Source organism: Corapipo altera, unplaced genomic scaffold, assembly GCF_003945725.1.
Source record: "Corapipo altera isolate COAL_440 unplaced genomic scaffold, ASM394572v1 94, whole genome shotgun sequence".
Taxonomy (NCBI): domain Eukaryota; kingdom Metazoa; phylum Chordata; class Aves; order Passeriformes; family Pipridae; genus Corapipo; species Corapipo altera.
In genome coordinates, this window is record NW_020884950.1 from 363,193 (window position 1) to 390,705 (window position 27,513).

Consider the following 27,513-nt stretch of genomic DNA (forward strand, 5'->3'; position numbering starts at 1 on the left):
GCCCTTCCTTGAGCAGTTTCCAATGCACTTTGCTCTGGAGCAAAGCAGGACAGTGCTGCTGTGAGCCCAGGAATGTTGCAAGAAAAGTCCCAGCTGCTCCGGTGGCCTTAGGAGCAAGCACTGCATGAAAGACACCACTGTGTCACCAGTGGGGCTTTACAAAATGTGTCTGGAGGTCAAAACCCACGTTCCCTTTTGCTTTCTTTCAGGAAATGCAAGGAAAAGAATTGCTCCACCTTGCAGGTACAAAACAAAATGCCATGTTCCTCACAGCAGCCAGAGTTGGCATGGATAAACAGCTCTCCCAGAGGGACCTGCTTCCCTGGGGGAAGATGCTGCCCAGGACAGTAACGTTTCTGCTACTAGAGCTGAGGTAACATTTTTCAGATTCCCCGGGATTCAAGGGTTTGTGACATCGGGTCACATCCATCTTTTGTCTTTTTTTTTTTTTTTTTTTTTTAAATTTCCTCTTTTCTCAGGGGCAGCTGGTGCCAAGAGGCTTCTCACAGTTAGGGGTAGGGCTGCAGGACCATGGGCTCCAAATTCCACACTGAAAGGGATGAGGTGGAGCAAGAGGGAGGCAGACTACCAGGCACTCTGAACCTGGGCTTTCCCTGGGGTTGTTCATGTGTGCAATCACCAGGGTTTTCCAAGGTAAAAGGCATCAGCTGCTGTGCTGGCTGATGGTGCAGGAGCGAGCATTGCCAGCTCTGCAAAGCTGCGCCCTGGAAAGAGCTGCTGTGATCGGAAAGTGGAGTTTATTAACTCCAGATTTTTCCAGTGAGGCTGGCACGCCAACAATAGGGTCTGAACACAAAGGATCCCTTGCAGATATAAATCAGGGGAAGGCATCTCCAAAGGCTCCTGCTAGCCTGAGTCACGCACAGCCGCTGTGCCAAGTGCCAGCTGCTGAGTGGCAGCGGGCCTGCAGCTGAGTCACAGGCACCCAGCTCAGGGGGCATTACTGGTGGCCTGATTAGCAAACCCACTAAAAATGTGCTGTGCTGACTGCAGAGCACAGGTGTCTCAAACAGAGGGCTTGCCCTTTACTGATGGGCAAAGGGGGCTTGGGGCAGCTGGTCAGTCAGTAGCGGAAAAGGAGGAGGTAAGTTAAAGGTCCCATGGGGCTTCAGTTGAGGAGAGGTGTTAGGGAATAGCTAAGGGATTTACCCCTGATGAAGGAAGTAGGGCAATAGCTATTGCTGTCCCAACCATCATAACCCTCTACCTCCTTTCACATGTTTAGAAATATCTTTATTATGTTATTCGGTCTACAGGAACAGATGGAAAGGTTGGAAAGGTTATCTCCTACTGTGCTTGATACAGCCCCACAGCTGGAAATAACCATCCCTGGAGCTGATCCAGTACAGAGAAAATGTGTGTGCACCCTTTGTCTGCTCTGGCACAGCATCAGCCTTCCTGTGGCTACAGCAGCCTAGCACTCACCCAGCTGGCTGGCAGCTTAAAGGCCTCCTAGCTCTGCTTGGAAGAGGACCCTTCACTTTGTACAACATCCTTAAGAAAGGTTTAGGAGAGGGTTGGGTACATCAGGAACAGCTGACGGGATGGGGAAGACAGCAAACAACTCTCTTGCTGTGCTCCTCCTATGCATTATAATGTCTCTAATCTCTTGACTCCCCTGCAAATGCTGATGGAATTCACTGACAGATGAACGCTTTCTAGCAGCTAAATGAGTAATTTTTCCTTTTGTGTTGTATTTATTTAGTTTTTTGGTTTGTTTTGTTTTTTACAGGGGAAAGGCCATACTTGGCACCTGATGTTAGGTCAGAATTGGAGCTGGAACTTTGAATACAATTTTTTTCCCCCAAAAATGGTCCTGTACTCTACTCTCTCAGCCTTGTCCTCAGGTAAGTGCTCTACTTGCTCTACACTTGAGCACTGAACAATTTTTCTTGCTGCTGCTGCTGAACTCATCAGGATGCTGAACTTTTCATGTCTGTTTTAATAATTGATCATCTTGAACCTTCCCATTTTGCTTGGAGTATAAACTTTTCGTGGGGACACTTTCCTGTTTGCACCCACTCTGTAAATCTTGATGTTAGTCTTTAATTGGGACCTTGTTGATATTTCTGCAGAGTAAGTAGAGTTATCATATATCTCCAGAACTTAAAATTCAGGTGAGAGCAGCCTGTGTGGGTGCAGGGATTTGCATTGCAGAGACAGGCAGAATAAAAGTTCAGTTATTTTTCTTTTCTTTTTGTGCCGCAGGACAAACCTTCCAAAAAAATGAAGGCTTTGCCACATGTTTTCTATAACCAGCCAAATAAAATATTATGTTTGATATCGTTCAGGCTCAGGGAAGTAACTCAGGCTCTGGGCTTGGCATTTTTTTCTTCCTCACAATACCTTCTGCTGAATGATAATCTTTGAAACTATGCACGTGGGGGGCCAGATCCTGACCCCCACTGCATCTGCTCTGCACTCCTGCAAAAAGTGCTGAGCAGGCAGAAAGTGAGTTTAGCTGAATTTCTGGAGATAACCCTGCCCCAGTCTTCAGCTGTAGGGCAGGAGACTGGGCACTATGGCCAGGGTATGACAGAAGGAAGAGAACTTGTGATACTTGTGTATTTGGGATCGTGCTGGGTGGGGCTGTGGATATTTCCCCCAACAGCACCCCAGGGGTGAGGTGGTCCCTGGCTACGCTCACATCAGGGCTCTGGTGCTTGGCAGGAGACACAGCTGTGGCTGTTTTCTGGATACAGGTACCATTGCCACATGAGAAGTGCATGTGTCACAGGGAGTGCAATTTTTCCAGTTTTCTCATGTGTACGTTTCCTGCTGCAAACTTCAGAGTGTTTGGTTACCACAGAGCGATCCCGAGCGAGCACAGCAGCTGGGGCATTCCTGCTGCAGGCTTCCCAGTGCCCGAGTCTGTGGACAAGCACACACATCTCTGTCATGAAGCAGTCTCCTGGAAGTGTTCCCTGGAGTGTGTTTTCCTTTCAGCAGCAAGCAGGGGCATTTGCTGTCTTGGAGGGCCTCGCTGATGTATAACTTGGTGCTGATTGCTACAAGCAGTAGAAACTTTTTCTACATTAAAACAGAAAATCAAGCTGGAGTGGGCTGGAGCTATTCATAGAGCATGCTGTGTTTGAGTAACCCAGTAGTTTTCTTCAAAGACTCTGAATGGCTTGGTTTATACAGCTTTTTTCACTGTTTAAAACTGATGTCTTGTTTTAACAATAGATCAGTCTTGGCTAGTTTATTTTAAAAAAATAATCTGCATTGAGTTTATCCATAATTATCCACCCCTGAAATTCCAATTTTGCCTACTCTCCATTTTCTCACAAACTGACAATACTCTGAGCTTTCCTCAGAGGGATGGATCATGAAACAGAGGATAAGGAGGAAATTTAAGTTTTCACTACAATGCATTATTAAAAAACATAGGGTGTTTTTTTTTTGTTTTGTAATGATGGAGGAAAGACTGAAAATGAGAGCTGAATATACTCCACAGGTTAAAGAACCAGAAAACTATGAATAAAGAACCCAAAATCCATTGCAATTTTTTGTTTGCTTGGGTCTTTCTGTTTTTAAACAAGCAAGAGGGTTTCAGAGGCTCCATTTGCACATTTATCCCTAGGAATGGCAGTGCTGGGATCCTATTGAACACTGCAGGACATCTGCTCCAAATTGCACTGTGTCTTCCCTTATCATTAGTCCATTCATCTTCCCAAAGTCCTTCTCTTTCTACCCCAGTGCAGTTTCTCACTGAAGAAGTTTGCTGTGTGACCCAGTTTGCTCTGTTTTCAGTTTGCTGTGTGATCCGGAGGAGCCTGCAGCTTGCAGGGTGGGTGCCTCATGGCTGTGCCTTTCCCAGGTACTTCCCACAAGACAAGTATCCATTCTGTCTGCTCCCAGGGCTGGTCGCTGCAGGATATGAATAGTTTCCTTGGTGCACACTTCCAAACCTGGATGGTAAATGGCCACTTTTGGTAAAATCCCAGCCTTTTGGTTTGAGGACTGCTGGCGGTGGCAGCTACAGCCATGGGAGGCTGATTTGATTGCAGAGTGCAGGTGTCTGCAGGCTCCCTTTTTGTTGTGCGTCCCAGTGTTTCCTGGTAGGCTTTCCAAGGTGGCAGAGGGGGAGAAGTGCTGTGACTGGAATGACTTTCCCCCCCTGCCACCCTGCAAGAGAGGTGCCAGCCTCCCCTGAGGAGCACCCTCTCACCATGGGCTGAGCCTGTCACCTGCCTTCATGTGCCATGATGCCTCTTCCACTAGGGCTGCCCACAGTGTGGGCACCAAGTATATCCACTGATAGAGAAAAATCCCAGGGAAGGAGAGGAAAAGCACAGGTACTTTCTTGCTGCACCTTTAGTCAGGACTTTGCTGTTTTGCTGCTAGTAAAGGGAATTGTATTTTTTTTTTTTAATCCCTCTCTTCTCCCAGGTTTCCAAAAGGATTTATGCTGTTCCCTAGCAGTCTCATGTATCCTGTTGTGCATCCCAGTCACTGAGGAGGAACTGTGCTTATCCCAACCAGCATCCACTGAGCAGCCAGACCACTTGTGATAGAGAGGCACAGCTCCACCTTCTTTGCTCCTGAGCACTTTCTGCTGCTGGCTTTGCTTCTCTACCTGCTGTTTATAGCACAGGCTTGTCACAGACATAAGCTCATTAATCATCCCAAGCCATGCTTCCCTGATTCCATTTATAGCACCTTCCTCTATTCCGTTTCACAGTCCCCACCTTGGTCACTGCTCAGTTCTTGGTGTCTGGGCTTTGCTTTTACTTAAACTTGGAATGGATAAAGCGTGAAAAAAGAGAAAAATTTGGAAAGGTAGATGAACATCAGAAGCAAAGTGTATGTAGGAGACATTTAATGTTAGACTACTTGGCCTAAAGTGCATGGGCAGAAGACTGGCAGCAAAGCTATTGCATTAAGTGAAATAGAGACCATTTACCCTAAAAAGTTAATAGGCACAGGACAGACAAACAGGAGCCCTTTCATCCTCTTGGGATTTCTTGTGTTCTGCCAGCAGCTGAGATTGCTTTACTGCCCTTAGCACTGGTCAGTCCAGTGCTGACCCTTGGCCACCAGCCTGGCTGGAAGTCCCATGGGCAGCCTGCAGGGGGAGGGGAAGTGACACGGAATGTAAAATTCTCTGCAGAGGTATTTAGGTGCCCAAACATGCAGAGAGGCAATTAGTGGCCTTTCAGAAGTGTGGTGGTTTGACCCTGGCTGGATGCCAGGTACCCACCAAAGCCACTTTATCACTCCCCTCTGCAACTGGACAGGGGTGAGGAAATACAAGAAAAGGCTCATGAGTTGAGACAAGGACACGGAGAGATCTCTCACTGATTACTGTCATGGGCAAAACCGACTTGATTTAGGGAAATTACCTGAATTTATTACTAATCAAAATCAGATAATGAGAAGTGAAACAAATCTTAAAAAACACCTTCCCCCCACCCTCCCTCCTTCCCAATTTTCTACCTCCTCCCTGCCACAGCAGCACAGGGAGATGGGGAATAGAGGTTATGGTCAATTCATCACATGATGTTTCTGCTGCTACTTCCTCCTCAGGGAGAGGAATCCTTCCACTGCTCCAGCATGGGGTCTCTCCCACAGGAGATAGCCCTCCACAAAATTCTCCAGCATGAGTCCTTCCCATGGGCTACAGTTCTTTGCTAACTGCTCTAGTGTTGGTCCCCTCCACATGGTCAGTCCTTCAGGAACAGGCTGCTCCAGTGTGGGTCCCCCATGGCATCATGGGGTCCTACCATGAAACCTGCTCCAGTGTGGGCTTCTCTCTCCATGGATCTGCAAGTCCTGCAAGAAGCCTATTCCAGCATGGGCTTCCCACAGGGTCACAGCTGTCTCTTGGGCATCCACCACTCCAATGTGGGATTCCTCCATGGGCTGCAGGTGGGTCTCTGCACCCCTGTGGTCCTCCATGTGATGTAGGGACACAGCTGCCTCCCCATGGTCTGCACCACCAGGCTGCAGGGGAATCTCAACTCCAGTGCCCGCAGCACCTCCTCCCTCTCCTTCTCCATTGACCTTTGTGTCTGCAGAGTTGTTCCTCACATATTCTCACTCCTCTCTTCTCTGGCTGCAATTACTTCTGCACAATAACTTTTTTTCTTTCCTTCTTAAATATGTTATCCCAGAGGTGTTACTACCATCCCTGATGGGCTCAGCCTTGGCCAGTGGCAGGTCCATCTTGGAGCTGGCTGACATTGGCTCTGTTGGACATGGGGAAGCTTCCAGCAGCTTCACACAGAACCCACCCCTGCTGCCCACACCCTCCCCCCCCCCCAGCACCTTGTCATGCAAATCTAATGCATTAAGTTCTTTGGGAGATTGGAGGGAGAGAGGAGGAAAATATCCATTTCAGGGGTTGAGTCTGAAGAGCCTGACCCACCTTGAGGCCTTGGAAAACCTCACCAGGCACCTCTCTTCATTTCTAGGCTCCTAAGTATCTTGGGAAATCTGCTTCAAAGTAGTTATTACTTCTGTTGAGCAGTTTCTGCCTGTTCAAGACTGGGAACAGAGTCTCAGCAGTGTGTGGAACTTGCTGTGTGAAACTGCTGCCATAACATGAGGGTTGTACAGATTACAGGGATGGAAAATGACTCCTCCAGTAGCATGTTCCTAGCTGACATTGGTTTGCAATAGGTCTGTCAACAGGAGCTGGAGAGATCCTGGAAAACAATATGTCAGTTGCCTGGGTTGGTTTTAATTCTTTAATCCTTTGTCTGCAGCTAACGTGTTGCAGTATTGCTTAGGGGTGAGCTGTGCTGATGCCAGTGCTGTACTCTTGCTGGTTTGGAGCATGGGGTCTGCCTGGCCAGGTCCGGGAGGAGCTGAGAAGATGGACTGGCTTGCAGTGCTGTTTGAAAGCTGCACAGACCTGTAAGTCACTTGTATTTATATAATTTTGTCCGTCTTTTTCTACATCTGAATTTCAAACATCCGTTATAAGGCAATACTGCTTTAGAGGTGAGCCAAGTTTTTCTTCTAAAACACATGTTCCCTAAAGCCCTAGTACTTCATTTCCTTTGTTCTGATTTATTGCTGTTGCCTTACCACATGTGCTAGGCAGAGCAGAGAAAAAACTACCAAACCCACAAAAAACTACAAAACAGTCCTCTCTATGCTCTCCCCAGACCACATATATCAGGATTAACACAATGAATATATTATATCAACTGATTCAACAATGAACTAACTTATCTCTAATTTCTTAGCTACCTCCAAGTAAATATGCTGATGAAGAGTGAGTGTAGGTTAATAATGTGAAGATTATGGTAAACCCAGTGAAAGCTACTGTGGGGAACTGAAAAAATGGGATAGATACTAAATCTAGAGAAGGATAACGAGGTTAAAAAATAAAAATTGTTGACTGCTTTTTCTGAATAGGCATTTTGTGGATATAAAATTTTATGTGCCTTTTATCAATACCTAAAATGGTCTAATTTGTCAAAAACTCTCTTCCACAAAATAAAAGCCACTATTTGGTATCCCAGGGTAAACATCAAGCAACCAAGGCATGCAATTGCTAGTTAAAAAAAAAAAAAGGAAAAATAAAATAAAAAATTGGTTGTTACTGTGAGTTTTATAGGGCTCTTTGAGATAGAAAAGTTCTATCGAAATTTGCTTTCTTGGAGGTTGTTCAGCCTTGACAATAACAGAAGGCTAAATTATTTTCATTGGGATTTATACTAAAGTAAGCTCCATGTTTTTCTCTTCAAATACGAAGCAATAGTGCAGAAATTGAGCTGTGGCCATGAGTCAGATGAACCTCAGCAGAAAAAAGCTGGTTTGGCACAACGGGGTGTCTGTGCTGTTCCTCAGGCAAACCTAGAAAGTGCCCAAGTCCAGAGTCACAAGTGGGATTGTTGTAAGTCTGCAAAAACTTACCTATGCATAATGGAGTTTGTAACTCCCTGAGCACATATTGGATGTCTGGTGTCTTGGCCACGTCCTTGGCAGGAAGAGGCCTGGACATGGTGGGACTGGTGACTGACTGGTGACTGGGACTGGTTACTGTGAGGGTTGCCAAGATGTAGTTTGTGTCCAGTCCTCACTGGCCACTCTCACGCTGTGCTCAGCCATGTGCAGGACAGGAAAGCTGCTGTGCCATGTCCAGGTTGCTGCTACCAGCACTGAACAGAATTTGGGATTTTGTGAGTTGGTGGTTACCACTAAGCTCAGAGGGTTGGGATACAGCCTCTCTTTGCAGACAGACTCTTCACCTTCCTAATGGCAGTGATAGCAGGGGGCTGGGATACGCTTCCCTCCGAGATCACCACGGGCTTTAGGAAAGATGAAGTGGTGAAACACATTGTATCCCAATGCTCTAGAAACATAAAGGTCAACTAACACCAAGCAATCACGAGGGAAGGGATATCAGAGAGGAACAGTCTCAGTACTTGCCTTCTGAATACTTTCTTCCTTTCCGTGAACCAGAGGGGCAGCAGCTCGCTCAGTCGGGTACACTCACATTATTATCTGAGCTGATGTACCACGAGCTGCTGGTCTGTACTTGTTTTCCCTTTGAGTCAGGCTATTGATGGGAAGTTCGTTGTCCTACTCAGGCCTGTTAACTGTATTAGTTAACAAAGGAGAGCATTCAAAAGCCTGCTTAGAGGCATATTTGTCTTTTTTTTTGTTTTTAATAATTTCTTTTCCTCCTTTTTAAATGTAAACAAGCTTTCCTAGCAGAATGTTTAATGGAATCTGCTTCCTTGAAACCAAAATGAGGCAACAGCTGTGATTGCAGCAAGCTGTAACATCTTATTACTGGATGGAGGCACATCCTGTTACAAGTGGTGCTGCTGCAAAACCTCAGCAAAAGAACCTACTGAGACCTGCCCGGCTGGGGGCTCTGAATTCCCCTGAGGTGAGCTGAAGACCCAACTTCACTTGGTTTCTTTGAAGAAAGAGCCGTACATACTCCAGCCAACTTCAGTGAAGAGAAGCTTCAGTAAACCTAGACCTGAATTTGAGAGAATTTGGCTCAATAGGTGGGTTTCTGTGAAAACTAAGTCAAATTTTGTCCCCAAACCAGCAAAACTTTCTGATTTTGAGTGTCTCTGGAGGATTCAGTTAAGCCAGGAAGTCGGGGATGGTGATGAGACAGAAACTCAGTGCTGGTGCATAACTCTCACCTAAATCCTAAAGTGGAGATCAGATGCTGGTATGAAATGATCAGACTGCTGCTTTGACAAAACTCTGAGCACAACTACTGTAATAATAATAATCCAATGACTTTAGACTTCTTTCAGGTCCAACCAAGCAGTGCTTAAAGCAATGTGCTTGGTACCAAGGTCCTGTAAATTCTTTGTATTAGTATGACTTGTGTGGTTCTTGGGAGCTTTCTGAAAGGGCAAACTGTTTTGTTTTGGAGGAAAAAAGTCAAACCATGCTTGCCTGGTTGAAAACCACTTGTGAGAAAGTCTTTCTCAGAAAGACTGAAGAGCCATGGGCCCTTTTTTGTTTTCTTAGAAAACAGGAAATGAATTTTAGCTCTGCAGTTGATTTCCTAAGTGACGTGCTTTCTACGATCACTTTTGGGTTCTGGAATGCTACAGAAGTTATCTGAGGGCGTTTTCAACACTTCAAAATTAAAATCAAATTGTTTGAAATCGTGCCAGCATTTTAATGAAAATTATTTTCTTTAAACAAACACTTGAGGACTTTCAATTTTTTTTATTCACAAGAGCATTCTTAACCCAAACACTTTTTCTTCATGGTTTTTCAAGGATCCATTCTGCACTGCTAAAACCAAATGTGTCTCAGAATGTAATCAAAGTCAAGATCTTTTCAGCCAAAATCTAGATGAGTGGAGACTGCTCATTTCTCACACAGCACAAAGACTTAAGTAGGTGTAACTGCAAATACCATCTTTGCCTCTATACCCACAGAAATGTCTGGGCAGCAATACCAGCAAAGGCTTCTGCTGTGTGGAGAGGAGTCAGGCGTGAAGCTGAGACCTGTGCAACTCCCAGCAGTGGGCATGGAATCATGGAGGCAGGAGCTGGCTGTAAATTAACTGCCGTGCAGATACTCTGATACCCAGCTTTCCATGCAGTGGAGATGAGAGAGCCACAGAAGCTGCTGCAGATTAATGGGAGAGGGTTGGTCTAGCCCTTGCACCTTTGGAGGGTTTTGGTGAGTTTATACAGAGCTCAGGGGATGTTGTGTGTAGCCAGAGGGTGAGTCTGGGTGCCAGGAGCAGCATCAAGTCTGGAGATCTGAAGCTCTGGGGCTTTTACCTGGAGCTCTTCCAACACTCAGGGCATGGCTGGCTCTTGCTCTTTTCCCATGCAATGGGATTTAGCTGGCCCTGAGGCGTTTCATGGACACTACAGCTTCTCAGGCACAGGTGGGTTTGAGCTGTAAGTCAGAGCAGCCAGAAGGTGCTCTTTATCCTGCTGTAGAAACCTGGAAACCCAGGGACTGGCGTTTCTGGCAAAGTCCATCTAGGTCCGTGTCTCATTCTTGGCAGAGGTCAGCAGCAGGTGCCCAGGAGTTGAGTTTGAGAACAGGATGTGTGTGTGACAAGGTCATTCCCTGATGCTCTCTGCTAGCTGTGGGATTTTTAGAAGCAAAGGATTTCCATGGGGCTCAGTGGCCCTGTCCTTCTCTAAGAAGACCCCAGGACAAGCATCACATCCGGGCTCTGGGTGCCAGCCCTGCTGCCTGCCCATGGGGTGAGGTTTCTGGTGATGGTGTGTGAAAGCCCTCAGTGCAGGGGCTTCTCTTGGAGAACAATGGCTGTGCCTTGGGCAGCTTTCAGCCCTCCTAGGATGAGGCCTTGCTCTTGCCCTAGCCAGGGGTTTGGTTACTGTTGCTGGGTGATCACTGACTGTGGGAATGGAAAATTAAATCAATCTCTAGAAAAACAGTGGTTGAGGGTTTCTGACATCATTTCATAGGTGGAGTTGTGAGAAGAAGAAAAACACTTTAAGGTAAAGGAAGCCAGTTGGGGATGTGGTTTTATTTATTACTGCCTCTTTGATGGATGTTTCTCCTTTGGAGATCAGCAGCAGGACTGATTGAGGAGTAGGTACCTGCTCTGACAGACTCTGTCCTGTCTGTATGTCATAAATGAAGAAGCCTGAAAGAAGTGCCCCTCAGCAACACAAATTACTTGCTATTGTCAAGTTACTGCATACCTTGTATGTTGGTAAAAAAAAAAAAAAGCCTTCCTAATGACCCCAGCAACACAAGCTCCTCAATCAGCTGCAGGTCAGAGAGCCAATGCTGCACGTGTGCTTTCAGAAAGGGTGTGGAGCAGAAAACATGCTGTAGTATTTGGGATGGTTTTTTATCTTTTGGGTGCTATTGGTTACACTCAGTCCATCAACAAATTCTTTTAACAAATGCTGTCATTCCTTTGCTGAGAAGAACACGTGTAAGCACAAGTGACCATGTGATCTCAAGACTTTGATGTGTTTCCCAATATATTAGATTTTCTGGTATTCACTTGGAGATTAACCACATTAGAGCAGGCTGCCTACAAAATAAATTGCCTATTAAAAATGTTGCGATATTCCCAACTTCCCTAGCCTTTTCCTGCAGCAATGAGTAAACTCTTTAAAGAGCTGGTAGCAAGGGAAACAGTCTAAGTCTTCAGAAACCTCTTCCTATGTGTAACCTTAAAAGTTACAACACTGCGATCTAGAGAAGCTACAAACAAAAAAGAGCTGCATAAAACCTTTTCAGCCCTCTGGACATGGAAGTCCTTCAGACCACGACTCCAGGATACTCTTTTTTGACACATAGTGCCATACATTGTGAAGGTATTGCTGTCACCCTCAGCTTGCTTCTGCTTAACTGTCTGGACCTGGCTGGGGGTGGAACTGTGGAGATGTGAGTGCGAATAGGATCTCCCAGAGGCTTATGCTGGCCAGGAAAATGCTGGCTTGGAAAAGGATGTGGAGCCTGTCCAAATAAGAAGAGTCTGGAAGGAGTTTTTGATGGTCTGTTATTTCACTATTAGCTGGGAGATGTGAAATTTCCTTTTCCGGATGAGCACATTTTGTGTTTTGCAAAAGAGAGGAATTGCTTCTTGTAACACTTAGCATTTCTGCTAATTTAATGAGTTATCCATACAAATGGACTGCATTAGTCATTGGAAAGGCTTTTTCAAGTTCCACAAGCGTGTTTTAGGCCTCTTGATAAAGCCAGTAGCATGCTGGACTCTCACAAGCAGAAAGACCTCCAAAAGTATGCAAGTTATTTCTGGCATGTTGTATTCTCAACATGTCAAGGAAACATGGATTATTTTTACACAAACAGGCAAATCCAAATGGTTCCTTAGCAAGCTCCCGTGAACATTATTGGGCCCTGAGAAGGAAAAGAAAATAAAAAGTAAGAAAAATCATTGCTTCTCCATTAGGTTTTTTAGCTGGATCACGTCACACATTCAGAAGTTCATTTATACCAGTTTGGACCTCTGGTGAATGATGAAGGATAAAACAGGAGATAAAAGCAAAGACCAGGAATTAATCTGGATATTTTATGCTTGAGTGGATTTTTTTTTCCCCTTACTGTGAATTTATCTTTAAATGTAGACCATGACAAACTGCAGACACTTCTGGAAGTTCTTTTTTAACAGCCATTAAATGAATGGAGGTGTGTAGGTGTTGAGAGGAAAAGGACCTCTGGAGCTGACCAGGCCAGTGTGGAAAGAACATGCCAACATCCTGCTGAAAACCACAAAGCAGCACACCAAGATTACTGGAGTGTCCTAAACCCCCCTGACATGGCAGCACACAAAGCCAGCTATACGTTTCACAGATATTGGAGGCTGTTTTGAAACTCCCTAATAAGGATTACAAATGCTGAGTGCAGTTTCTGGGCAAAGACAATTAGATATCAGCTCGGTGTTTTATGTCTGAGCTTGCATTACTGTGGAGGGTTCTTATGCATTACACTGTCTCAGCCAAACCCAAAATCTGACACCCACCAAAGCAGAGTCCTGTGATTATGGTAAAAAAATAAAAAGAACGGCCTGGTCTCAGCATTTTTTTCTGTTTCAGTGTATAGAAGTATTTTCCCACATGGTGAAGGGACTTTTTTACAGAAAAGAGGTGTAAAGCTTGCATAAACAGTGATACTGAACGTGTATCCTCATCCATAGTTGCTTCTCAGCATAGTCTGTTTGCTGGATCCATACTCATATTCAAATTTGGGAATTGCACTTGCTGCTTGGGCTTGGTGGAGACAAAGCCAGCTGTGTTAAGGTTTGTTTTGGCCCAACTAGTGTCGTTAATGCTTACACAGATGAACATCAATAATTATCAGTAATTATACCTTTGCTCAGTGGGAGAGTAGTTGTATTGCAAGTACTTTATCCCAGGAAAAATAAAAAAAGGGAAGAGGGCACTTTTGTGCAGTCAAAACCTCCAGCAACTGGGTGCTCTAGCACATTGTCAGTGGGTACTGCACCACAGGGACAGTGCAGTTGTGTGATGTGCATTGCATCTGCATGAAATCAAAGTTCACACTGCCTTCTCTATTTTCCTTTTCTTTTTGTTAACCTTGCACTTAAAATTTCCCCTCTCCCCTCTGACAGGCCTCAAGAAGAAGCTTGGAATGTGGTGCCAGCACACCAGCAGACAGTGAGAGAAACCGAGGGAAGCACCTCCAAGATAAGTAATAAATGATAATTGTTATTTCCTATTATTCATCTGAATCTCTACTCCTGAGAAGTGGAGTTAAATCCTAAATTTTACTTTATTTTTAAGCAGATCATCCAGCAAGTTAAAAAACAGCAACACAAGGAGGTCCTAAGATAGGGTTTGCTCCAATTTTCCTGCTGAGCATCTGTTTAGGAATTGCTGCTAAAAAAAGTCAGAGGGGATGGTAGTTGCTGTGCTGTCACATGGGCTGATACAGTGCAGAATCTGCTTAGCATTCTTGAAGGGAAATTATCCAGTGCTGTAACTCACAATTTATAATTGGTTGCATATTAATATCTAAAAAAGGCAATAAAATCCACTGTGTGTTTAAAAAAAATAGTAAGTAGGAGTATTACAAGCTGAGCAGTGAAAATCTGGAAGACTTCTTGGCTAGAGCAAGGCTGTGTGCAGTGCTATTTCTCCCTTAATTACAAGCAATTTTAAATCATCTCCTTCCTTCAAAGAAGGATTTTGTTCAGGGTGTGTGTTAATTTTAATCTTGCTAACGTGATACTCTCTTGGAACCTCTCCCTTGTGTCATAACAGTGAGATGTGCTGCCTCTTTTGTCCCTGCCCTTTGGGAAATGCAGTTACTGCTGCTCGTTGCCTCAACCCTGCCATCGTGACTGTCAGTGTACCTCCCTTGAAAGGAGAAGAAAACAAAACCCAACAGCAGCATTGCTTTTCCCCCCCCCAGAGGTTCACTTTTGTTTGTACTATTTAAGCTAGACTGTGCAAGTACTTCATGAAAATCAGGGATTTAAAATGTATGGTGCTGTATTATGCTGTATTATAGCGGAAAGCTTGTTATTCAGCACACTAATTATTTCTGAGTCACTATATTTATGAAATGGCATGTAATAACTACTTCACCAGCACGCAAAGTAAATAGTATAAAAGCAAGCATTTTATGATTTTGACATTTTAGTGTATAAACATATTCCTGGATCTCCTGAGGGGCTACTGGAAATCAGATAATGTTTTTATGACTTTTAAAAAATGACATTGAATTTCACAGTCTGTAACGCTCCATATATATGGTTAATGTTGCATATTTTATTACAGCCTCAGTGGCTTATGTTACAAGTGTCAGCTGCAAAGAGAAAATGTACAAAGGCGGGTCTGTGGAACTGTGGGGGAAACAATATTGTAGAACCTTGCAATGCACACATCAAAGCCCTTGGACAAGCTGTAATGGCAGGTCCTGGGCCATGCTGGGACACCAGAATTCACCCTCTGCTTTTTTTCGTGTCAGGATGGATTACAAAGCCCTCACTGAAGGAGGGTTTCTGCCCACACTTGTCACTAGAGGATAAGTAAGTTTGGTTTTTTGTCAAGCCCTGTGTGAATGACCTGTTAACTCCAGAGGAACTGGGACGCCTTGAGTGACACTCTGTGAGTGAGTACAGAGGGGAAGGAGGATGGGTCGCTGCTCCACTTGGGATTCTGAGTAGTCTTGCATGGTCTCTGAGAACAATGGGTTGATACTTACCAGAGTATGTGATTTCAGAAAATACTGTGCCTAAAACCAGGCCTTTTGAGCTCCTTTGCAAAGCTTGCTTGGTGTTACAGAAAAGTAACACCAAGAGAGAGGAAGGAGGCTTTCACTCGTCTTTAGGATTCCATATACATGAACATCATGCTGATGTTTCATGATTACTAGCCCTTGTCCATGTGGGAGACTTTAACTTGATGGATGTCTGAGGGAAACTCAACACAGCAGAGGAGGCAATCTAGGAGTGTGTGGAAGAGAATTTCTGTCACAGCTATTACAAACAGAGAAGGTCCAGTGGGAGATGTGGTGGTTGAAGGCCATCTTGGGACAGTAACCATGAAATGATAGTTTTCAATTCTTAGTTTTCAATTCTTGAAGTAAGGAAGGGGGTCAACAAAACCTCTGCCTTGGGCAGACTTTTGCTTGTTCAAGACACTGGTTCAGAGAGTCCCCTGGGTCTCTCTGAAAGGGTCCAGGAAGGCTGGACATACTTAAAGAAGATCTTAAAGGTGCAGGAGCAGACTGTTCCTATGTGCTAAAAGATGAATCGCCAGGGAAGAAGATCAGCTTGGCTGAACAGGGAGCTTTTGGAGGAACTCAGTAAAAAAAAAGAGTTTATGACCTTTGGAAGAAGGGGCAGGCAACTCAGGAAAAGTACAAGGATGTTGCTAAGTCAGGTAGAAAGAAAATTAGAAAGGCAACAGCTCAGCTAGAACTTAATCTGGCCACCACTGTGAAAGATAATAAGAAATGTTTTTATAAATACATTAACAACAAAAGGAGGGCCAATGACAATCCTCATTCTTTATTGGATGGGGGGGGAATATTGTTACCAAGGATGAGGAAAAGGCTGAGGTACTTAATGCCTTCTTTGCCTCAGTCTTTAACAGAAAAGTTGGTTATCCTCAGGGCAACTGGTCCCCTGAGCTGGTAGGCAGGGATGGGGAGCAGAACAGACCCCCTGTAATCCAGGAGGAGGTAGTTCGTGACCTGCCAAGCCACTTAGACACAAGTCCATTGGGCAGGATGGGATTTACATGGAGGGTACTGAGGGAGCTGGTGGAAGAGCTGGCCAAGCCCTGCTCTGTCATTTACTACCAGTCCTGGCTAACCAGGGAGGTCCCAGCTGACTGAAAATTGGCCCATCCACAAGAAGGGTTGGAAGGAGGATCCAAGGAACTACATGCCCATCGGGCTGACCTCAGTGTCCGGCAAGGTTATGGAACAGATTATCTTGAGTGTGATCACACAGCACATACAGGACAAGCAGAGGAACAGGACCAGCCAGCACAGGTTTAGGAAAGGCAGGTCTTGCTTGACCTACCTGATCTCCTTTTATGACCAGGTGACCCTCCTAGTGAATGAGCTAAAGGCTGTTGGTGTTTTCTGCCTGGAATTCAGCAAAGCCTTTGACAGTGTCTCTCACAGCATTCTGCTGGAGAAGCTGCAGCCCATGGCTTGTACAGGTTAAGAACTGGATGGATGGTTGAGCCCAGAGCGTGGTGGTGAATGGTGCTGCATCCAGTTGGTGTTTGGTCACTACTGGTGTCCCCAGGGATCCGTGTTGGGCCCAGTCCTTTTAATATCTTTATTGATTGTTTAATATCTTTATTGATGATGTGGACGAGAGCGTCGAGTGCACCCTCAGTCAGTTCACAGATGACACTAAGTTGGGTGAGAGTGTTGATCTGCTGGAGAGCAGGAAGGCTCTGCAGAGGGATCTGGACAGGCTGGACCAATGGGCCAAGGCCAATGGTATGAGTTTCAGTAAGGCAAAGTGCCTTACTGAACACAATAACCAATGACTGGATGTGGCAGTCAGTGCCGTGGTCGAGTTGACAAGGTGGTCATCAGTCAAAGGTTGGACTCAGTGATCTTGGAGGTCTTTTCCAACATTCATGATTTTACGATTTTATGATTTTATATTGTATTTCTTTTCTGACTTTTCTATTAAAAAACCCAGCTATTAGGAATGCCTCTGACTATTATATCCAAGGATAAGTGTTTGAGATACCTGAGAGATACTCAGGGAATTGATAAGTCTTCAGTAGAAAAAAATTCCCTGAGATCAATTTCCTGATTTAGTAGTGAAGTCCTCATATCATATAAAATGTAATGTGATTGTCCATGGCCCTAATGAAATCTTGACTTTTCTCCCAAGCTTTCATCTATAAAAATCAAATTTATCCGGCATTTGTCTGCATTTTGAAAGGGATAGGGATTTTTTGAAATTGATATGATAGTAATCCTTTATGGTGCATTAATACAGGAGAACAATAATTTGTTGCATTTTCTTCACACAGAAACAATCAGCTGGGAAATGTGTATAATAATTGTCTTTGTCCTTCATTGTCACAGGCCATTAGCTAATGAATTTAAGCTGTACTTGGCTCTTGCTCCAGTAAGAAAACTACATTAGAGATCTTGTAGCCGTGGTATTATATAAAGCCTTTCAGTGGGTTTTATTTTAGTCTCGCTGAGGTGATGCTGCCCTGGCCTGAGGAAGGCATCACAATTTTGTGGTGAGCAATGAGGTCAGCATTGTCTGATGTAGTGGGTCAAGCAAGCTGAAGGGCACCAACAGTTATTGTTGTTGCCACATGCCAGACCCTCTTTGTTTGGTTTCTTATTCTTTAACCAAACTTTTCACCTCTACTTTTGTGACAGTTTCAAGTTCTTTTGGGTGGGAAGATTTGCTAAACTCAGTTCAGCTGTACTGAGATTCCTCCTAGGGAAGATAAGTAGTTTGGGCAATGCTTTAAATAAACAACAGGAGCATGTAACTGTGAGTTGAGCAGTTTTACTACCTATGCAGTTTTCCTTCTCAGCTAAGAGGCTGGCAAAAGAAAACCCTGTGATGGAAGGTCTTCACTGTCCTGAGCAATTAGGAGCTGTTGCTGCTGCAGTGGGCACCAGGATCTGCAGGTCAGCAGGCCATGCAGAGTGGGACTCCTGAGCCCCAGCAGAGGGGTGCAACAGGATTATTCTATGGGATTTCAAATGCTGCAGTCTCCAAAGAGGCACTCCTGCCATGCTAGGCTACACCAGTCACCCAGCTACTCTGTCCTCGTCCCCATCTGTGTCACAGCTGGGAAATGACACACCATTCCTCCCTCTTCATGTGTTCTGCCTGCTCCCAGGGAAGACACAACCTATGAGTTCAGTTGGGTTGTTGCCACCTTTGGGCTGCCAGAATGGTGAGCAGAATAGCAGGAGCCTGAGACAAAATTCATGCCATTGTCATCTGTGTTGAGCATCTTATCAGTGTCCAAAAAAGAACCTGAAACTTTCCAGGCATTACTTTGTATCCAAGCTTTTAGCTCATGGATGTCTTAGACTTGGGAGGAGAATGGATGGTGAGTGTAATACACATTTGCAAACTGCACTCTCCAGAGAGCAGTGGTGGTGTCTGTTCAGGAATTATTGCTTCTGCACAAGCTGCAACACCACAGCATCTGAGGGATGGCTGTGGCAAAACAGTGGTAAAATTTTGTTGTGTCTTGTAGAGAGGGATGGCACCAGACAATCGGCAGTGCAGGGTAATTCACCTGCAAAGTTGTGTGAGAAATGAGTTGGGATGGTCACTCCTGTGAACAGGCACCATTTGCTCCCTTTACCTCTTTTAGCTTCACAACTGGAATCTGGGGTTTCCATGGCCTGCAGGCTCCCTGTACCGTCTGCCTACCTGGGCAAATATTTTAATAGATAGTGCAGCGTTCTGAATGCTGCACCCAAAACCATGATGCTTTGGTGTAAAACAAGCATTGCTTGCAGCCGAGTAAGTGGCTGGAAAGCTCAGGGCTCTGGGGTGTGCAGGGAGCAGGTGCCAAGTTGCAGCGATCACCCATTTTTCTAAACCGGCAGCACTTACAGCCCTACTGACAGGGGTTGACTCGCACCAGAAGTAAATTCAATATGCATGAAAGGACTCTTGTTCTTCTTCAGTGGAGAGCATAAAGACATACTGTCAGACAAACTAATCTCTCTCTGATAATTTTCTTTTCAACATCATTGAACTGTCATTTCTCCTGGGCTTTGCCAGAATGTTTGACGTATCTGTTGTTTCCCAAAACAGACAGATTTTGCTAGTTTGGCTGATACAGAAATTTTTGCCAGGAAGAGAGATGCTGAGGTGCCTTTACCAGCCTTGTGCTGTTGTTGTGCAGGTCCTTTTGCTGAGCTCTGCAGCTCTGGTTAGGGATGAAAGGAAGGTATCTTGGTGATTGATTAGGTTGCATCTTTAAGTATAGCAATGGAATTGTTCCCAGCCAGCACTTGCCCTGGGCTGGGAGCACATTTGCTGGGGTTTTGGGACTCTACTGTTTTTACTGGTGAGAAACCCATTTATACCCCTAGATCTTTAATTTCAAACCTAGGGATTCAAAGTGGCCCCAGGCACTAGTGTGTCACTGAGCTGCAGTTAGCAAGTGGCCCAAACTAGAGATTTCCTTTTTTTCCCTCCCCTGATTGTCCCTCTACAGGACTGGCAAAGGAGTCACCTTCTAGGCATGTGTGAAAAGTCAGTAAGATTCCAAGTTTGTGGATGAAAAATATCTACACTGAGCAGTCTCCTCTTCAGCCTGGGACTCACTGAGGAATCTGCCATAGGGATACATGGTCCATAAGGCTACATGTCCTCCATAGCTTGTGCAGAGGAATTTAGCAGAAAGGAGGTTGTAAGGTGGGGCAAACTGGAGGAGCCCAAACACCACCATGATCTGGCAAATGAGTCCTACAACCAATTTGTGGTCACCTCTTTTATTTTTGGAAGCTAACATGTTTTCTGACAGTGTGACTTTATACAGTCTAAAAAGCATATAGGGAGATTAATGATAACTCAGTTAAAAATAACTTGCAACACCATTTAAATCCCTATGAGTTAATCTGGGCATGTTGAAGAGTAGTTTCTTAGTCTGGAATTATCTAACTTGGCTGTGATTATGTAGTTTAATTTCCAGATTAACTAGAGGTATTTGTCTAAGCTGTGTGGCTGCTGAGATATTAAAAGTAGGAGCAGGAAACTTTGCAGTCAGTTTTACAACGGAATTAATTGCTTGTCCTTTCAAAACTGAGTTTTTCCACACCATCTCACACCTGCCCAACACCATTACTGCAAACACTTGTCCACTTGCATGTCTTGCATGCATGAGTAGGTGCTTTCAGCTGTGGTGACTGTAGATCTTCTGCAGGATGAAGGCCCTACCAGACATATATATTTCCACTCTGTGATTTGAGGTACTTTTCATCAAGTATTCACTAATGTCCCATTGTGTGATGTTTGGGATTCTGGTTGTACAAGTTGTTAGCTCCAAATTTCCTCTTAGCCTGGTGGGAACACGGTTTTGCATAACAGATTGTCTTATCATATCTGCAAGGTAATTGCTTCTCGACTGGCTTCCAAGAAGGCTTCAGATTTGATCTATGGTGGCCTGTGCATTGCTAATGCCTGTATTCCAAGGAAGCATACCCCTGTTACTGATGAACTGCATGAATGACTGATGGTGTAGATCCAAAGCTAACCAGGCATTCTCTTTAAAGGTGACATATATTATATTTGGGCAAAGAGGAGTTTCCTGCATAATCTTTAGAGGCAGCTGTGTTCCATTTTATGATTTCTCTGGTGGTTACGGAAATACAGGTAAAAGGCTTTATATTTTTCCAGCTCATTATTCTGATTGCATGTCCAGCTACTGATTTTCTGATAAAGGGGATCACAGTAGAAAAAAAAAGTATGAGCTGTACCACCCTCACTCCTTGACCTTTCCACCACTGAATCTGCAGTTTCCTTGGATGCCTCCATGAAACATCTACAGCTGGTTAAGCAGAGATTTGACATAGCCAGGGTCATGTAGAATGGGTATGGGGAGCTAGAAAGCAAGTCTTCCCCTGAACTTGCTCCATCACTTATTTTCTTCTGTAACTCTTAGAAAAGGGTCTTTCTGTTCTTAACCTCTGTCTGTGGAGAAAATGTCTTGTGTTTTCACTTGTGCTGCCATACCTCTCTGAGATGCTTGTTCCAAATCCTAGCCATAGGTTGGTTGCTCCCTATCTTTATCTTGTATAAAGTTTGGCCCTTTCACTTTCAGCTGTGTCTACAGAGCATTGGTGGTGGTCTGTGTAGCAGCAATTAGCTTAAGAAAAAAATTACATATTAAAAAAGGTCATGTTTAAAGTCGAAAAGAACTGTAGAAATTGAAAGAAGAAAAAATCTCAATGAGAAAAAGTGAACAGTTCCAGAGAATCAAGGCAATTGTTTATGAAGGGCATCTTAAATTAATAAGTATGGATTATTTGGTAATAAATAATAGAATCATAGAATCATTTAGGTTGAAAAAGACATTTAAGATCGTGAAGTCCAATGGTCAGCCCAGCACTGCCGAGCCCACCGCTAAATCATGTCCCCAAGGGCCACATCTATACAACTCCTCCAGGCTCCCTTCCCCCCGAGCCTCCTTTTCTCAGGCTGAACCCCCCCAGCTGCCTCAGCTGCTCCTTATCAGACTTGTCCAGACCCTTCACCAGCTCTTTTGCCTTTCTCTGGACACACTCCAGCACCTCAATGTCTTTCTTGTCCTGAGGGGCCCAAACTGAACACAGGACTCAAGGTGTGACCTCACAAAGTGCCCAGTACAGGGGGATGATCATTGCCCTCTCCTGCTGGCCACATTGTGTGCTGTTTGTTTTAAAAAGAGAGGGAGAAAGGCATTCTTTGCCCTCATTAGTGCTGCAGGATGTTCTATACAAGCATAATTATACTCTGTAAAAAGGCTAGGGAGACCACACAGGAAGGGCATTGAAGAACTGGAAAGAGTACAGGAGACACTAAGCATGATAAAAGATTGAAAGTTGTTATTTATGGACAAAGTACTGCCTGCTTCTTTTTTTTTTTAATTTTTTCTTTGAGAAGAGGGTAACTAGGGCCACTAAGAGGTGTACACAATTTCATGGGTATCAAAGGGCTGTGACAAAACTCATTCAGACCATTGCAAGCTGACTAACAGGGGAGCTGATAATAAACTTGGAGAAAGCAGCACTGATCCAGTGTTCTGATCCAGAGCAGGGAAATGCTCTCTGTAGTGTAGGGTCTCCACCACCAGTGCCCCATCTTTGGTCTTGACTCCACAGCCTGGACTGCACTGACTTCTGCATTTCAGGAATGTGACTCCTGTCCTTGACCTCGTCTGCAGATAAATACAACATGCCCCTTAGTGCTGAGTGGTTTGGGAAGAATTTCAGCCAGACAAGAGAGGGGAGATAATGGAAAGACAGGTCAGGATGTTTTTCATCTGCTCTGTTTGAACCACCCTGCTTGACTTTGCCTACAAGACTTTGGGCAGTGGGGTTAAGAGAGGCAGGGCAGGGATTACCTGGTCCCTCTGGGGTGGCAGAACAAAGTCGGTCACAGGAGAGCAAAGGGGCTGTGACATGAGGCTGCCACTCATGGGACAGGCCTTTTGGGTACTCCTTCTGGCACAGAGCCTGGAGGGGAGGCACTCACTGTCTGGCTGAAGCACAAGCAGGGGCTCACCACATACAAGTGTGAGCTCCAGCCACAGCAAGAGAATGGGAGAACAATCCATAAAAAAGAGGTGCTGGTGAGGTACCCCAACCCCTGTCTCTGCAGATTCCTCTTGGCAGCAGAGCTCTCTCTGGATTAGGAGGTTTAACAGGGTGGGTGCCTGTACACAGCTCCACACATTGGGCTGGGATGTGGTCCAGGCTGGGAATGCTGCACACAGGAGCTGTTCCATAGGCAAGAACCAGGCTGGGCTGCCTCCCTCAGCCCCTGCCAGTGTTAACAAAGCACAAGCCCGCCAGAGCACATCCTAAAATCTGCTTCTTTTGTTTGCAAGGCAAGAACAAATGGTGATGTTTTTATGCCTTAAGCACAGCTGGGGGTATTGCTGAAATGATATGCTTTCGTTCCAGGCTATGACAGGAACTGGGCTGTCTGATTCTGCAATGTGGGAATCGCCTTTTCTCAGCTGCCAGTGTCAAAGTCAAGCTTGCATTGCACAAATAAAATGGGGTATTCCACACACACACCTGCACCCTTTCAATTGTCACTGATATTTATCAGAGGGAATATTCAAAACATTATTCCCTCCAATACAGAATGGCTGTTGGGTGTTATCAGATCACGTAAAAAGACATCTGAGTGGAGTTTTTCCAGCAACAAACAAGAAACAAAGGGAGGATTAAAAAAATGTTTTGCTACGTATACTGTTATGATTTTTTTTTCTGAATGTATATATATGTAAATTAATGTTGGGATGTGAAGAAACAAAGAAAAAGAGCAGGCAAGTTTGCTACCATAATATGTAGCATGACTTGTTACAGGGACATGTGTTGGGGACCAGGATGGTACTTTACACTTATTACTGAGGTCAGTGCAAATTCTCCACTACCTTATTTAACGTGGGATCAAAGGTTTGATGGGATCTAGAAATCCAAACACATTTAAAACGTGGCAGATGTGGGTAACCTCAAGTACACAGCCCATCGCCTCAGAAAGAGGAATGTTCTTGCAAATTTGACATAATCCAATTAGTTGATTCCCTCAGTGACATTTCTGCAGGCTCATGTACAGAGGCACAAGGAAAGAGAGATTTATGACAGCTATTCCTAGCAAAGGTCATTTCTTTATTAGTGAACAACCTGTCCTTAGTCATGCTGATGATGAGGCGCTGAAGGATAAGGGAGAGGCTGTGTAGCTTTAAAACTTGACAGGGAATAACAGCAATAGAACATAGATCATCTCTCTACTTGGACCAGGAGGACTGAAATCTCCCACTACCAGGCCAAAGCCAGAGAGCAGGAGGCAAAATCCAGGAAAAAAATAATACATGGGGATTTCTGTGGAGATTGTGAAGGAGTTTGGATGGTTCAGTGTCAGCACAGCAGGGGGGAAAGAGGAGCCACAGAGCATGAGTTATGTGTTTTTGGATAGGATGAGTGTCCTTAGTGGAACCAGCTGCTTATAAAGAACCTGGTATGGTTGCTCTGGGGAATCCCTGGTCAGCACTGCCAACTTCCCACTTTGAGCAGCTCTCAGCATCCTGTTCCATGCCATTTCCAGAACAACAGAGATGAGAGCATGCTCAAATATATACAAATACACTTCCTCGGCTGTCCTTCCATAGGCAAGGAAAGCACCAGATTTGACAGGAATATGGTTTCAGTAGATTGTGACATACACATTATGTATTTTTAAACAATAAACCAGCACCTACCTATTCATCAAGTGACTATTTTTCCTGCTTGCAGAAGAGAAGGTATTTGACACTGTACATAATCAGAAGGACCCTTCTGGGAGTCACAGAAGAGTTGTTCACTCAGGTATTGACCTTAAAGGTGAGTGTTGGGTACTTTGGTATAATTAGCTGTGCTTGTTTTCACCATCAAGCTCATAATATTGAATTAAGTAAAAATGTGACAGTTTCCCTAGACCTTGGCTCAGATCCTGAGCCACCCTCTAGAGCTGAGCTATGGTTTGAGCTGGGTCACTGGCACAAACCAGGCTTGTGGCTGGCAGGACCAGTCAGGAGATCTTTGCAATGTGGGAGTGAAATCAACAGGGAGGTTCTTTGCTGACTCATCTGAGTGCTCTGACCCAAGGAAGGGGTATGGGGTTCTTCATCTATGCCCTTGCTAATCCCTTTTTGCCATTTATTGGGTCCTCTGGGCTGTGAGCTGCCAACAGAAGTCACATGAGCTTTTGAGTTGGTCTGGTATGAGGCTCAGTCCAGTAACCTCACAATACTGTGGTGGCCTCTAGCTTTCAACCTCCAGTGGAAGATCTTGCCCTTCCTTCCACAGTAATTCTTCACACCCTTTGAAATCTCCTAAAGCTTTCCCCAAAATTGCAAGAGCTGAGGAGTGCTAGTCTTAAAAATTGTAAAATAAATGGATAATTTGTAGGATAATTGCCTATGTTATATTTCTCCCCATGCCACAAAGGAAAAAGCAGCCTTATGCCATGTACCTCCCAGGCCTGGTGTAACTCGAATCCAAAAAGCTATGAAGGAGATGGAAAATGTTAATAAATAATGATGTTTGAAACACAAGTCACTGAACAAACCACCAGATCTTCTGCATTTATTCCACGGGACAGAAAATGTCTATCTCAGTTTGAGGAAAATAAGATCTTGGTCAAAGATATGTCTTAGGAATTAGCCTGAGTGCTGCACAATATTTAGGAGATAAATCAGAGAAACTTAGGATTAGCTTTTGGTAATAGAATAAAGACAAGTTTTGAAATAAAATCAGCACAACTGATTACTGGACATTTCCCTGGTATGAGAGTATCTCCTCAGGTCCACTGGAATTTCATATTACCTTGTTTGATCCACTTTACAACTGCCAGTTTTCCATCTGGTATTTTCCAAGTCAAAATCAAGCATGTGTGTGCTCCACACTGCATGTTTTCAGTCTGATGTGCTCTGGAAATCCTGGCCTCATTTCCCAAATCCTAAGCAGGTGATCTGCATTTAATCAGTGGATGTCTCCCTCAAGTGTGTTGGAATTACTCTGTGTACAGACCAGCTGCTAAACTGGGACAGAAACGTTAAGATAAATGTGCAAAATCTTCAAAACTATTCTGGAAAAAGAGCATTTCCGAGAAACTCTGTATGAGTAGTACAACTGCCTGCAACATTTCCAGTGCAACACTTAAGAAAAAGGAGAATCACTGCCTTTCCCAGGCAGCTCGGGTAAGGACTGAAGATTGACACACTATAAGCAAAGGGCTGATGTTTTCAATAGCCCAAATATTCACTCTCTCCGAAGTAACTTAGTTCAGCTTAGGCCTGTGGCCATCCACACAGTCAATCTTTCTCTCCTTTCACTCCAGCCACTGAATGCTGGCAGCCTCTGCGATATGGCACCACAGTCAGAGGCAGCTTAGGAGAAAGGAGGGAAGCACTGGGATAAGGAGCTTCCCAGTCTGTGGATCAGGCTTGGACTCCATTTGGTTTGTCATGGAAAAGAACACAGAGGAGGACTGCAAAGCCCCGAGGCTTCAATTTCACAGCTGCTCTCAGAGCTCTACTGCATTATCTTCCTTATTTCCCTTGTGCTTCCACTCGATAGATGGCTTAGTTTCTGATTTTGGCTTAGTTTCTGATTTGGCCGGCTGATAGGTTTGGGATTAGCTCCCACAGATCACACAAACACCTCACCCTGACTCTTGAGATTCAGTGAGTTTCAGAATCATTGCAAATGGCGCTTTGGGATTCAGAACTTAAGCACACGCGTACGCGTGTCCAGGAGGCACGTGGGCAGCGAGCAGCGTGGCACTTTCTCTGTGAACCAGAATATGCCTCCGTTTAAATGTCAGATCAATGCTAGAACCCAGCACCTCTGGCTCCCGATACCTCCTCAGTGGCACTGCACGGTGGGAGAAACATTCAGCCAGCCTGGCTATGGGGAATTCACAGCCGCATCCCACCAGGATCGCCCCCCCTCGCTCTCCCTCGCAGCCACTTTTACACAGAACCGAGCAGCACACCCAGCCCCCAGCGCCCGGGCGCCGCTCTGCGCACGCCGGTTAAACCGGCAAAGAAAACATCACCCTGCCCGCGGAATTTCATTCCCACCAACTTCCCGTCCCCACGCGAACTCCGGAGCCCCTCCCGCACGGGGGCCTGCGCTGCGGGACTCGGGCTGGGCCTGGCGCTCGGCCCGACCCCTCCTCAGGGCGGGCCCGGCGCGGGGACTGTCCCTCGCCGTCGCTCCTCCGCCCCTCCCGCCGCCTCCATCCGCCTCCCGCGGCCGCTCCCTCGCTCGCTCGCTCGCTCCCTCCAGCCGCCCCGCGTCCACCTCACGGGGGGGGTCTCCGGGCGTCCCTCCCCGGCCGCGGGGCAGCGGATCCCGGGAGCCGCGCGAGACCCCAGCCCTGCCCTGACAGCCCCGCTGCCGCTTTAGGAAGCGCCGCCGCCAATCGCCGGGCGCTCTCGCGCTGACGGGCGGCCGCGCCCACCTATCGTGTGGCTGCTCCTCGCAAGAAGCCCCGCCCCCCCGCGGCACGCGGCAAATCAGAAAAAAGACGGGGCTGTGGGCGGGAGGCGAGGCCCTGCGAGCCCCGTCTGCGCTCATCGCCCCCCCCGCTCCGCTGCCCCTCTGGAGCGCAGGTGATTGACAGGGGCGACGCCCAATGGGGCCCTGCGGCCCCGCGGCGCGGCCAATGGCGCGTTGGGGGCGGGCGGCGGGGGCGGTGCGAGCGGCGGGCCGGGGCGCGGCGCGGCGCAGCGCCTGCAGGAGGGCGATGGTGGCGGCGTGAGGCGCGGGGTTGAGCCGCGCTCTGCGTGCCCGGGGCTCGCCATGGGGCTGCGGCAGGACGGAGGCAGCCGCGGGGCG

General features: G+C 45.8%; 1 long non-coding RNA gene across 2 annotated transcripts in view; it reads left to right on the forward strand.

Moving 5' to 3' along the window:
• The window catches only part of LOC113956429, a 54,307-nt gene extending 30,817 nt beyond the window's left edge, over positions 1 to 23,490 (forward strand). Inside the window, exons 8-15 of one of the 2 annotated variants that reach the window (XR_003530851.1) lie at positions 210 to 373; positions 1,754 to 1,868; positions 6,732 to 6,882; positions 8,683 to 8,872; positions 13,556 to 14,360; positions 14,917 to 15,060; positions 22,282 to 22,425; positions 23,086 to 23,490. This is a non-coding gene — a long non-coding RNA (uncharacterized LOC113956429). Of the gene's footprint in view, positions 1 to 209; positions 374 to 1,753; positions 1,869 to 6,731; positions 6,883 to 8,682; positions 8,873 to 13,555; positions 15,061 to 22,281; positions 22,426 to 23,085 lie in introns of both variants that reach the window. The other variant, XR_003530850.1, reaches the window with a different exon arrangement.
• The last annotated feature ends 4,023 nt before the right edge of the window (positions 23,491 to 27,513 follow it).